The 13896-nt window shown below is 38.1% G+C and overlaps 1 long non-coding RNA gene across 2 annotated transcripts in view; it reads left to right on the forward strand.

Moving 5' to 3' along the window:
- Positions 1–13473, forward strand: part of LOC104096427 (uncharacterized) — a 30329-nt gene extending 16856 nt beyond the window's left edge. For both annotated transcript variants that reach the window (XR_011411913.1, XR_011411914.1), the window contains 2 exons: positions 11945–12013; positions 13245–13473. This is a non-coding gene — a long non-coding RNA (uncharacterized lncRNA). The remainder of the gene's footprint in view (positions 1–11944; positions 12014–13244) is intronic.
- The last annotated feature ends 423 nt before the right edge of the window (positions 13474–13896 follow it).

Consider the following 13896-nt stretch of genomic DNA (forward strand, 5'->3'; position numbering starts at 1 on the left):
TCTCAAACAATATAACAATGTCAAGTTAAGAGAAAGAATAATTTTAAGTAAATAACAATGCCTTAGGTTGGGAGATCTTTAGTACTGATATACCACCATTTGTTTTTTTAGCACAGAGTTCAATCACGGCACGATCAGCTAAGCCATCTTACTCAAAGACATCCAATCACAACACCACCATGTGCGCGGCATGGCGTTCAGTCTCAAATCGATCGGCTAAGTCATCTCATCACAATGTCGTGTGGGTCCACATCACTTTCCGCTAGCAATCATCTCATCCCAATTAAGGGGAATAATCTCAACACATCAATCTCTTCCCATTTAAGAGAAATATTCTCATCACATCAATATGAGGATTTTACCCCCTCAACCTATCCTACATCGGCATGTGTAGTTTCGGGGTTTGGCTATTTCAACCTACCCTTCCTCGGTGACTAAACGATACTCCCAAAACATTTATTATATAAAGGATTTTAAGCTCATTTCATAATATTTCACACGACTTTATTTCATTTGCACTAGTTTCCTTAATTGTAATTTTCATTTTTGGAACGATAGCTAGATTTTATATCTCATATTCACTTCTTTCAATTTCAAGCATCGTCATAGAATATCAACAACAAGGTATTTCTAATAAAGACTTTAAGTATACATATGAGCAAATAAGAGTCTTAAGCACATTGAGATTTCCTTCACAATTTGGCATGATAAATTTCAATTGAAACATGATTGAAGTCATAATATTTTGACACATTGGTTAGTTAAAATACATTCCCGAAGGAGAACATAATATGATAGGAGAATTTGGCACACATCTTTAGTATATGTCTTTCGACACAAGCTTATTCGGAATGGTCAAATTTATAAGGAGTAACTCGGAACATGAGGAATAAAAGCTTGGTCCATCGTACTTGAAACTTATGAAACCATCGTGGGACTCGATTCTAAGAGAAAAGTTTACCCAACATACCTCGCTTGAGCTTTCCTTAATTTATTACAATGTTCCGGAAATCCTAGCAAATTCAATCTATTTAGAGAGATAACAAAATTGAACCATAATTAGAAAGATATTCGTGGGTTCAGCTCATTTTAAGCATTTCATCAAACACTCGGTGGACATATTTGACTATAGGGTCCTATGGTGATGTTCCTTCACCCCACTTCAATAGGTTACCCATACATACTCCACAACCTACCTACCACCTTCATTGTCACATACATGCATCATTACCCAACTCTTTTACTTAAAACCACTTTCTCCATTACCTATTCCCAACCCAAATTTCCAAATTGAAGGCTAGGGCTAGAACCTTACCTCTCTAGTTGACAATTTTGCAAGCTTTCTTTGTCAATTATCCAAGGCTTGAGAAAGGAATTGAACTAGGAGGTGTCGGAGGTCCTCTTTCTCTCTCTAGTTCCTCCCCTCTCTCTTAAAATATCAGAATTTCCCTTCAAAAATGATCCTTTAAGTCTATTTGTCGAAATAAGGTCAGGTTATAAAAATAGAAAATGGGCCCTCCGAACTCAACTCAACGGTCGTAGAGTGGACTGTAGAACATGTATGCGGTCCGCACAATGGACCACGAAATGCTCCTTCAAAACTAGATTGGTCTGGTCGAGTCTGCAACTGTTATGCGGCCTGCATAATGGTTATAAAATCGCTTAACACATCGCAAAATCTCCCTTCGAAAATCTCCATGTTGAATCTGCGACAACTTGTGCGGCCTCTGAAATAGTTATGTGGTCGCATAATGGAGTGCATAATGATCTTCAAAAATTGGCTCAAGTTCTGTTGCATTATGCGGTTGATCTGCGGTCTGCAAAGCAATTTTGCGGTCGCATAGTGGACCACAGAAATGCCAAGTTTTGCAAAACATTTCCTCCAACTCCCCGACGCACTGTACGACCCAAAAAGTCCATACCGCTCGCCGCAAAAAAAATTTACAATACTCAAACACATTAGCCTACCTCGGCACCATGAAGCCCCGGGTTCTAGGTGAAATTTTATGGGGCCTTACATCCTCCCCTACTTAAGATCATTCGTCCTTGAATGAGGGTTTTTCTTATCCTTACTCATATCTACTTAAACCTTGTCACTCTGCCATACTTTAGCTTGCGACCTACACCTATCTATTAATTCTACTCACAACCTTCCTGTAACTTGCTAGCACTATAGATTTACTTTCGTGCCTTCTCGTTGTCTTTAAATGTAAGAAATTACTTTTTCTGGTTGTTCTGCCACTTGCTGTATGAATGCTTGGCTTATCTTAGTGCCCACAAATACTGGAATTTTTTGTAACCCATATGATCTTAAATATCACTTTTGATTTTTACTTCCCGTTCATTAGCCAAGATAGGTGCCACTTTCTTATGGAATGTATACAATATTGTTGTGAGACTGTTGTTACAAGACCATTTATTCTTTAATTTACTATGCTTAGGTTGAAGTCTTTTTCCTTATTTCCTCAGCTAGTCTTTCGTTGTAATACTTAGGGGAGACCCTCTGACTCTCGTAAAGCTGCGAGCTTATTACATCATATACCTTACGGAATTTTTGATGCTCTTGCTCGCCTATAATTATCCCTAGTTATTTACCTCCGCACTCTTGTGCCCGTAGGGTTGCTTCTAAACTGAAGTTTTTGACTGTCTCCCCAGTGGTACTTTCTTTTATTTCTGTAACACTTATACGATACCTATCTGAATATTTCTCCCCAACTCCAATCTGAATATTTCTCAAGGATCACGATGTCATCATATCTGCGAGACTGAATTCCCTATGTTGGGTTTCACTACGTTTATCTTGCACAATCTGTTAATTTGTCTGTATCCTCTTGTCTAGCCATAACTAGACTCTACCTGAATCAACTACTAACTACTCGTTGGTCTATTCTCATATCTATATTCAGCGTAATCTCCCTTGGGATATGTCTTTTGTCTTAACTTACCTCTCGCATTGGCTTCTGATGTATCAAGTGTCCATTCACACTTATTTATCAATAACATCCTGTGTGGGAACTCTTACTACCTCTCCCCATTGACGTGTTTGCATAATGTTATGAAATCGAAGCATATCCGTAAGATCTGAATAAATGCAATCTCGTTCCTTTCGTCTTTTTACCGCATTTTTCCTTTACTATTCCATAGGTACCTCTTCATCTTTGGCATTTTTTTCCACATCTTCACTGACATCTTACTCTCCTTGTGGTAACCCTTCTGTACCAAGGATAACTGAATTCCTTATGCACAAGGGTAACACCTAGTGTAATTGGCACACTTAGTCCTTTAAGCTTAACTCTGCTCACAGTGCTTGTTTTTGGGAAGCGTCTTCCTGAATGAACTTTAAAGATTATTCCTTTGTTGTCCATTTTATTATTGCCGAAATGCTATCTCTAAAATTCTCACGATGCTGACTATTATCAAATCCTCAGGTCCCTAATTCATGTTCGGTTTTATTTTGTTTACTAGACCATACTAATTTCTGTTACTATAGGGAGGTCTAACTTAGCCTTCTGGTAATCACGTTCAAGTCACCAACACATTTTGCGATATGAGGGTATGACTTTATGGCTTATACAATTTTATTGTCTCAAAGCCAGTCACCTCTTGTCTTTTCCTTCAATTGACTAGAGACTCTGTCATTCTATCATATTTTGATTTACCGTTATTACCCATTATCACATCTTACTCATATAGCTTCATTTACTTTCTTTTAATTTTCTTGCTAATATTTCTATCTATCGCCTTGTTCTAAATACTTCAACAAAATATTCTTTCGCTTTTAACGCCCCTTAATTCACTTCACTGGCTCTTCGGATAGCCTAACATTCTCTCTTTACTAGGGACGGGAGCCATACAAAGGAAAATATTTATCCCTTCTAAGATTCCAATGCCAATCTTCTGGATTTTCTTAACATTCTAGTATTCATATCTAATTATACTATTCTAGAGTGCACCATCTGGGTGTCTCACAAGGGGATCTATTACCATGTTTGCACTATCCTTCAGAAATGTTAGCTAATGATAACAATCCATCCACCATTTTGGGTTACTCTAACCCCAGCGGGATCTTCCTATCCCATTCTTCTCTTACACTTTATATGTCACCTCCTATAGGGCATAACTGAGATGGGTTTGGCCAATTGTATAGATCTCTGTTATTGTTGAAAGTAACTCTGAATACTTATGTTTCTCTGCCTGAATTGTAAAAACTGATAATCCTCACTAACTGGGTACCACGTACCCATCTTCACCTAGCTTCTTTTACTTGTTGAAAATTGTATATACCTTCTGATTCTCTTATTGCTTTTTACCATATGGGTGGATAGATATTCATGCTTTAGCGCTCCTTATCAAGAAGATTACACGTTTTAGTACACACATGATCTGCTGAAGACCTCACATTTACTCATCATAAGCATGATGCAAAATCGAGTTCCTCTGACTCAACTCTTCCACAACCATATTCAATCTCTTAACAACTATCTTTTTGGATATATATATCGTTGTATTATAAATAAAATAGAATTTAGGAGTTTGAATTTTTACAATTGAGATCTACCACACGATCTAGAGTAAGAAGAAAGAGTGACAGTCCTAAATGCCATGTAGCCTCCTTCTTATAAGTATGGTGCACAACACACCCATAAACAAGACTCTACTAGACATGACTTGTAGACTCCCTAGGACAGAACTTCTCTGATACCACTTTTGTCACGACCGAAATCGGAGGGCCACGATGGGCATCCGGTGCCTTGCTCAACCGAGTACCGACATAACGTATCTTTATTATCAAACCAGCATGTGTAAATGGGCCAGAAGGGCCTTCATGAGATAACCGGAATAAAACATAAGGGAATACTAGATATAGGACCACCCAACATGATATAGAAACTTATATATGTGACCTACAGGCCTCTAAGGCCGACATGATCATTTGTACACTCAAAACATTGGCCGACAAGGCCATGCGAGTATCCATATACATGATATCTGTCTACAAGCCTCTAAGACTACCTAAACATCATAAAGTTCGGGACATGTCCATGCCATACTATTCAATACATGCACAAATTATACTGACCAAATAGGCAACTCCAGAGCAAGTGGAGTGCATCAACACCTTCCGCTGAGCTGATAGCCTACTAGGAGGACTATCAATCTGTCTATGGGGACCTGCAGACATGAAACGCAGCGTCCCCAGGAAAAAGGGACATCAGTACTAATAAAGTACCAAGTATGAAAGGCATGAAAAGCAATATATAAAATACATGAAAGAAACATAGAGTAAATGACTCAACCTGTAAGTCTGAATAACTCTGTGAATCATGAAACATTTATAATATCATGCATGTGCATATAAATGTCATATCATGCATAAGTATATGCGTACATAACATCATCAAGTCTTTGAGGGCATCCCATCATATCATCTTGACCTCTGTGTGCGAAATCATCCACGTATACCAGTTGATCAGGTGGTCGTGTGTATGTAATGCCACAACCTTTCCCCATACGCCATCTAGTCATGGGTCAATATACATGTATAAATGAATGAAATGCATAATAAAGTAAGTCAATAAGATCTCTCGGAATGTCACGAGACCCATGAACAGACGATATGATAGTAGGACGCAAAAGGAATCAAGAACATAGGCAACCCTAGTACTTCTAAGAATAGAATCATTTGTGAAAGTTGTGTGCTTGCTCGTTTCGTTGTATCATATGGATCATGCCAAAAGGAAAGAAGGGATAGCCTTAACATACCTTAAATCTGTTAAGTCTGCAATACTTTCTAAGCAATTCTTCAAAAAACTCAACTCAATCTACCATAGCATAAGGAGATTCAAAATTAGTGCTGAGTAAAGGCTAAGTCCTCAACTTAAACTAGTAGATCATTTATGTAACTTTGGGAAGCATCTACTCTATAAAAAGGGCCTCCTCTAATACCATATACCAACAACATCAATCAGATCAATACAATCAGTAATTCAAAAACAATCTAACTACAATTCGGGACCTTTAATACAACAAGTTATCAATTAGCATGAAATTGCAATGACGGGCGACCAGCCCACTACCCTACCATATGTGACGTTTCTCCATGGCCTTTATCATTCCAAACTCCATAAATCAGCAGCACAACTCCATTTATCCACATTCCTTGATATTTAAAAGATTAAATACATAAAATAGGTATTTTCTTAACTATGACGTACCTTCAAAAACTCAAACTACAAAGGAAAAGAGAGGTGGTATAGCGATACTTACATCATAGGAATCGTTCTAATGTTATCGCTTCTTGATTTCGTACCCGGGATGTTAATCTTCATTGAAACCCTTGTAGAGAGCTTAAGGGTAAGTTTATGGGGGTTATCTAGTCGTTTTCTATATATATATATATATATATATATATATATATATATATATATATATATATCTTTTGAAAAGTCAAAGATGTGCTAGATTGGCACCCTAGCATTGGCCTTTCTTCCGACACTTATATCTTTTTATCCAGATTTCGTATGAATAAACGGTTAAAAGAGTTGGAAAGTAAATTCAAAGACATTCAATTTGGTATATAATATGTCCCAAAAATACCTCATACAACACACGAAATGTATTGCTCAAAAAGCTTTAGTGACACACCTACTTGTCACCTATGCAGCGCAGTCTCGCAAAATTGCAAATATCTCTCTACTCCGATGTCGTATCGACGAACGGTTTAATGATATAGAAACTAAACTCGTATTCAATATTATATGTGGATCATCCCTTAATTTCCAAGTATATTGGGAGAAAATCGCAGCTACATTCGACCTAATTTTCAGCACATTATGAATGTAACTTGTGATGACCTTTGCCAATTTTTATTCCACAACTCGCTTGACTTCAAAACGCAACACATGACTATCATAAGACTAAAATAACTCATAACTTAACTTCTTTATCATGTTAATCACCCTAGTCCCAACCCAAAAGTACATGTTATAATATTCTGAACTTGTCAACTATCGACGAAACTTATTTTCCTCAATTTGTTTAGCTTCTAAGATTTCCAATCCTCTTGGTACTTGTTATCCATGATCTTAAAGATTTGTAGCCTCCAAGGTAACATGATTAACGTACCTTATGTACTTTCAAAGATGAACTCATTTCTGAGCTTACATCAATTAACTTACAATGTACTCTCACGTACGAAAACATGGGGTGTAACAATGCACCTACCTTGGTTTCCATAGTAATAAAGTGAGTTGTCATGGTACCCTGGCGCAGCTGCTCAAACTTTGCATGCCATGCATCCCGAAGATTCTAGGGAACAAACTCTCTCAAGAACATCTCTGAAAACTGAGTCCACATGAGTGAAGCTGCATCGACTGGGCCACCCTCTTCGTAAGCCCGCCACCACTGATACACTGCTCTTGACAGCTGGAATATAGAAAAATCAACTACACTGATCTCTACAATACCCATGGACTAGAGAATACAGTGGCACTTCTCTAGAAAACCCTGCGCATCCTCTGTAGCTAGGCCACTATAAGTAGGAGGATGATACTTCTTGAACCTCTATACTTCTTGAACCTCGCAATTCTAACTTGCTCTCCTTAGATGCCACTGCCCTAACCTCGGGCTGAACCAGAACAATAGGTTGCGCTAGCACAACCTCTGAGACCTGATCAACATGAACCCGCTGCTCTAGAGTACGATCCGCGGGAGTCTGAGCTACTTCCCCAGCCTGAGATGTAGCTGGTGCAAGTGGAATCAACTCCTCCTGTGCTAGGGTTAGCTAAAGTGCAAGGGTGACAATAGGCGTTTCGGGTGCCTGTTCTCCAACCAGAGCTATTAGTAAATCCTCAGTCGTTGCTCGGGAAGGTACTCTAGCTGCACCACATTCCCCTCTTTTGCCTCTTCCCCGACCCGGTCTTCACGCGACTCTAGCAGGGGTCACGGGTGTCTGATCGTCGGATTCAGCAGTGCGTGTCCTCACCATCTGTGAGAGAATAGAAAGTCAAAGATTCAGATTTCAAAGTCAACTAATTCGCACGATAAGTGGAAGTTTCCTAACAGATCTGTAGCCTCTCGAAGATAAGAACAGACTACTCCGTACTGATCCGCAAGACTCTACTAAACTTACTTATGACTCGTAACACCTATGAAACTAGAGCTCTGATACCAACTTGTCACGACTCCAATTTCCCACCTTAGGATGTAGTGATGGAACCTAGTCTCTAAGACTAGGTAAGCCGAACATTTAATAATAACTTAACAGAAATAACCAAACTAAGATACTAAAGTAAAACAAATAAACTCATATTAACTTCCATAATAGAACCTCGCCAACGAAATTTTCAAAACCGGTGGAACTGAGTCATAAGCTCTACGGAATATTCTAAAACCTATACTATAACACTGTCTAATAAAGGAAATAACAGTAATGAGGGAATAAGAGAAGGTGCCTCTGAGGCCTGCAGACGTCGAGCAGGTATACCTTGAAGTCTCTGGATAACAGCAAATCGGTCAATCACTAGCGTCCAACACGGGCAGACGTACCTCAATCTGCACAAAAGATGTGCAGAAGCATAGTATGAGTACACAACAATAGTACCTAGTAAGTATCAAGCCTAACTTCGGTAGAGTAGTAACGAGGTCAGGTGAAGACACCTACTAAGACAAGATAAACAGAACAAAAATATAATAACGAGAAGTAATGAAAAGCGAAGAAATGTATGATAACAAAGTAGTTTCATAGTGTAAACTAATGACAGAATTGTAAGCATAAGGACAACAAGAAGGAATCATATAGCGAGAACCACAAATAATCAAATATGGACAAAACTGGTGAGACAAGGAAGAATAAAAGAAACAAGAACTGTTCAACCAATAACTCTTTTCAATATGAAATGCACATCAAGAATCACAACCGAGGTACCGCCTCGTATTCACATTTCACAATTTCAATCACAATCATTCCTTACAACACTGCGTGAGCTTTATATTTTGTTTTTAAAATTATTTTTTTCCGAAATAGCTACACGCGTTTTAGCCCACCTTATCACACCATGTAGCTTCAACCTTATCCCTACTCGTAACACGCGTATCAAACCCACCTTATCTTACCGCATGCGTTTTAACCCCTAGCGTTATACCACCGCATGTATATCAATATCAGAACATAATCATAACTCGCACCACAAGTGCCCATATACCACAACTTGCCAAAAGAATCAACAATACCAATATTTTCACAACAAATAGCTCATGGCTCAACCCCAATGTGTACAAGAATCTTAACAATAACAACATGAACGTGAATTCCTCAACAAGAAAGATATCTCAATAATTAACAACTTCACCTCAACAAATTGCTCAACGGCTTTTACAACTTCAACACCGATAACTCAACAAGAAAATATTCCACGAAATAACAACTTCAAGTAAAGGTAATTCAACAATTTAAGAGTAACAAGACAATAAAGAAGGCAATAACTTCAACTAAGCATATAAGAGCAAAATAAAAAATAAGAGGTAGAAAAAATATTAACAATGTCAAATAAAGGATGTAAGAGTTGATAAACAATGAGGGATATAACATGTTATGACAATTCAATTAAAGGCATGAAAAGAGTCTAAATAACCTAAACCGGTCAAATACCATATATAGCCTGTGTACCCACTTGTTACCTTGCGAACATGGCTTTCACATAACACAGATAGCACAATCAATCCCAAATCCTAAGGGGTAGTCCCCCCCCCCCCCCACACACACAAAGTTAGGCAAGATACTTACCTCAATTAGGCCAACTCAACCCTCGGAAATAGCTTTTCCCCTAAATTTGCCTCCACACGGCCCAAATCTAAGAAAAAGTGACTTAATATCATCAACCAATGCAAGGGAAACCAATTGCAATAGATAAAGCTTTGATCTTTACAAATATTAACCTCGAGCGTGCCCGGTCAAATCCCGGGTCCAAGGGTAGATTCCGGCTACTCATAACCCCACGAGTCCCTATATGCGTTTTGTTTTCAAATCCAAGTCTAAATCAACTCTCAAAACTTAATTCCTCATTTTTCAAGAACTTGACAAAATTTCCCAATTTTCCTCTTTGATTCACATAAATTTGATATTAAATCAAAGAAATATTCATGAAATATAGTTGGAAATTGAAAAATTATTTACCCAATATTTGTAGATGAAAATTCCTCTCCAAATCACCTCCGCAATTGCGAGAGACTCAACGGGAACCTCGTAAATGCGACTGTGGACGCAAATGTGAACCTTGTTCCCTTCATAAATGCGAAATTTCCTACCCAGACCCAAACTTCGCAATTCTAAAAAATGCATCGCAATTACGATACCTGAGACCCCCCTTCTATGTTCTCAATTGAGAGGTTGGTGCTCGCGATTGCGATATCAGAGCACTAACACACCAACAAGTTCGGTTTTCAGTCCAAACCATCCATGCGACACGTTCGAAACTCATCCGAGCCCTCGTGTCTCCAAACCAAGCATCCACACAAGTCTAAAAATATCATACAAACTTGCTCGCATGATCAAAATACAAAAATAACATCTAGAACTACGAATTAGACATCAAAACACATGAATTTCAAAGTAAAGTTCAAGAACTTCTAGAATTGCAACTAAGTGTCTGAATCCTATCAAATCAACTCCAAAATATACCAAATTTTGCAGACAAGTTCTAGATAGCATAACAGACCTATTCCAAGTCCTAAAATCCAATTTCGAGTCTGATTGCCAAAAGTCAACCTACAGTCAAACTTCTAAGCCTCAAATTGTCATTTTTTGGTAATACAACACAAATCAGCCTACAGACTTTCGAATTCGATTTCGGGCATATGTCTAAGTTTAAAATCACAATACGAAGCTATCGGAGCCATCAAAACACTGTTCCTGAGTTGTTTCCACAAAATTTAAAGTTTGGTCAACACTTCAATCTTAAGCTTCTAAGCCAAGAACCAAAGGGTGTAAATCAATTCAAAATCTTCCCAGAACCAAACCAATCAACCTCTCAAGGCATAAAATATAAATTACACATGTATGAAGCATCAAAAGGGGAAACGAGGCATAATTACACAAAATGACCGATCGGGTCGTTACAAGCCACGAGGGCTCGGGTGAGTTTCGGACGTGTTTCAGAATAGTTTGGACACATTTTTAGGTTGCAGGTGTGCTACTGTGTAGTGCTCCAATTATCACAATTGTGAGCACCAGCATCGCAATTGCGATCATAGTAGCGGGTTTCAGGGGTCGCATTGGCGATACCATAATTGCAATTGCGAAGAGATGCCTGGGCTGGGTCGGTTCTCATTTGCGACTAATGGGCTGCATTTGCGAAGAGGGCAGACTTCACATTTACGAGGTCTGTATCGCAATTAAGGCATTGCCTTGGGCTTGTCAGGTGCCAAAATTGTGAGCTATTCTTTGCAATTACGAGGATTCGCAATTACTAACCCAGGGTTGCAATTGCGACATATACACCTGAACAAAAGGGCTGGGCAAGCGGGATTCGGCTTCATTTTTCATATTTTGGAATCCTAGATATGGTATGAGGCAATTTGGAGAGGGGATTTTCTCCTACAATCATTGGATAAGTTATTTTGATCAATTTTTAACTATATTACATGATTACTTATGAGATATAACATCAAATTCATGAGAATCTAGGAGAACCTTTGGGAAATTTTGTCTAAGCTTTGAAAAATAAAAATTTGGGATGTGAGAGTCGAATTGGACTCAGATTTGTAAACAAAACACGTATATGGACTCCTAGGATTATAGGTATATCTACCCTTGAACTTGGCTTTGACCGGGTGGGCCCGAGGTTAACTTTTGTTGATTTTTGATAAATTGTGTAAATATCATAGCTTTATTAATCATAATTAGTTCCTCTTGCATTGTTTGATGATCTTAAGTCATTGTTTGTAGGATTTGAGCCATGCGGATGCAAATTTTAAGGGAAAGGCTAGTTTTGATTGTTGATTTGGCCTAGTTGAGGTAAGTATCTTGCCTAACTTTGTGTGGGGGAACTACCTCCTAGGATTGGGGTTGATTGTACTATTTGAATTATATGGAAGACGTGTACATAGGGTTACAAGTGTGTACATTGTCTTATATGTGAACAGCTGGCCGATTTAGGAGCTTTGATTACTTATAAGTATTTAATTGAACTTGTTATCATTTGATCTGTCTTCCGTTGTCAAGTTTATTCTTGTATAATTTAATTGAAGTTGTTATTACATGTTCTAGTTTCCATTGTTGGGGTTTCCCTTATATGCATTAATTTGTAGTTGCAGCTACATGCTATCTCTTTCATTGTTGAGCTTACATTATGCATTAGAATTTGAAGATATTGTTTCATGGAAGTACCTTTAGTGTTGAGTTATTGAAGTGGTAGTTGTTGAGAGATATTAACACGTGTGTAGTTGGAATTTTTAGTCAATGGAATACCTTTCCTTGTTGTGTTAGTTCTCGTTCATTTTGTTGTTATTGATATTCTTGTATATATTGCGGTTGAGCAGTGGGCTATGTGTTGTGGTAACATTAGTATTGTTAATTTTGGCAATGTTGTGGTATATGGGCACGTGTGGTGCAAGTTGATTATTGAGTTGTGATATTGATGTGCATGCAACGGTATAAGGATAGAGGTTGATACGCATGTGGCGAGATAAGGTGTGATTTATACGTGTGTTGCTAGTAGGGGAATTACTTGAAGCCATGCAGTGAGATAAGGGGGCTAAAGCACGTGTAACTATTTCGAGATAAATATTTTTAAAATAAATACAAGGCTCGTGCGGTGATATAAGAAAGGCAGTGATTGTGACTTGTGAAATATGAATGTGAGGTGTGGTACCTCGGTTGTGCTTCTTGTTGTACTTTCAATATTGAAAAGGCTTTTTGATTTGAACGGTTATTATCCTTCCTTCATTTAGTTTTACTTGTATTTTTACGGTACTTTATCACTTGTTATTTGTATCATATGTTCACTCTTTGTTGTTCTTTATTGCCTTAATTTCTGTTGTTAGCCTTATATTATTGTACGATTTAATTGATTTATTTCCATGCTTTCCATTATTAATATTTTGTTAGCCTAACCTCGGTTAGATTATATTAATATTCTTTTCATGTCTTGACCTAGCTTCGTCACTACTCTACCGAGGTTAGGCTTGATACTTACTGGGTACCGTTGTGGTGTACTCATGATATTCTTTTGCGCATTTTTGTGTAGATCCATATACTTCTACTCATTCCGGATGCCAGTGAGTTGACCCAGATATTCCGGAGAGTTCAAGGTATACTTGTTTGACGCTCGCAGGCCTCGGAGTCACCTTCTGTTATTGCCTTTACTATTGTTTATCTTCTTATCAAACAGTGGTGTATTAGAGATTCTTAGTATGTTTTAGTAGAGCTTATGACTCAGTTCTACTAGTTTTGGGAATTATGTGATTGCTATTATGTTTTGGTGTTATTATGAGATTTATCAGTTTAATTTAATATTTTAGTCGTTGTTTCTGCTAAATGATTGTTAGGCTTACCTAGTCTTAGAGACTAGGTATCATTACGACATCTTAAGGTGGAAAAATTGGGGTCGTGACACTGATGCGCCACATTCAAGGAGAGGTGTTGTAGTGCACGTTACTTTGCAAATGACAATGTACTGATTGACGAGATCTGAGGTAGTGTTAACGCGATATTAGGGGTTTGGAGGCAGACCCTAGAGTATAAACCAAAAGGTTTTAAGTTGAGCAGGACCAAGACAGAATACTTGGAGTGCAAGTGGAGCGACTTAGGAAGTGGACGAAGACGTGAGGCTTGATTCAAAATTCATCCCTAGAAGAGATAGTTTCAAATATCTTAGGTCAATTATAAAAGAGAATGGG

This window comes from Nicotiana tomentosiformis, chromosome 11, assembly GCF_000390325.3.
Source record: "Nicotiana tomentosiformis chromosome 11, ASM39032v3, whole genome shotgun sequence".
Lineage (NCBI taxonomy): Eukaryota > Viridiplantae > Streptophyta > Magnoliopsida > Solanales > Solanaceae > Nicotiana > Nicotiana tomentosiformis.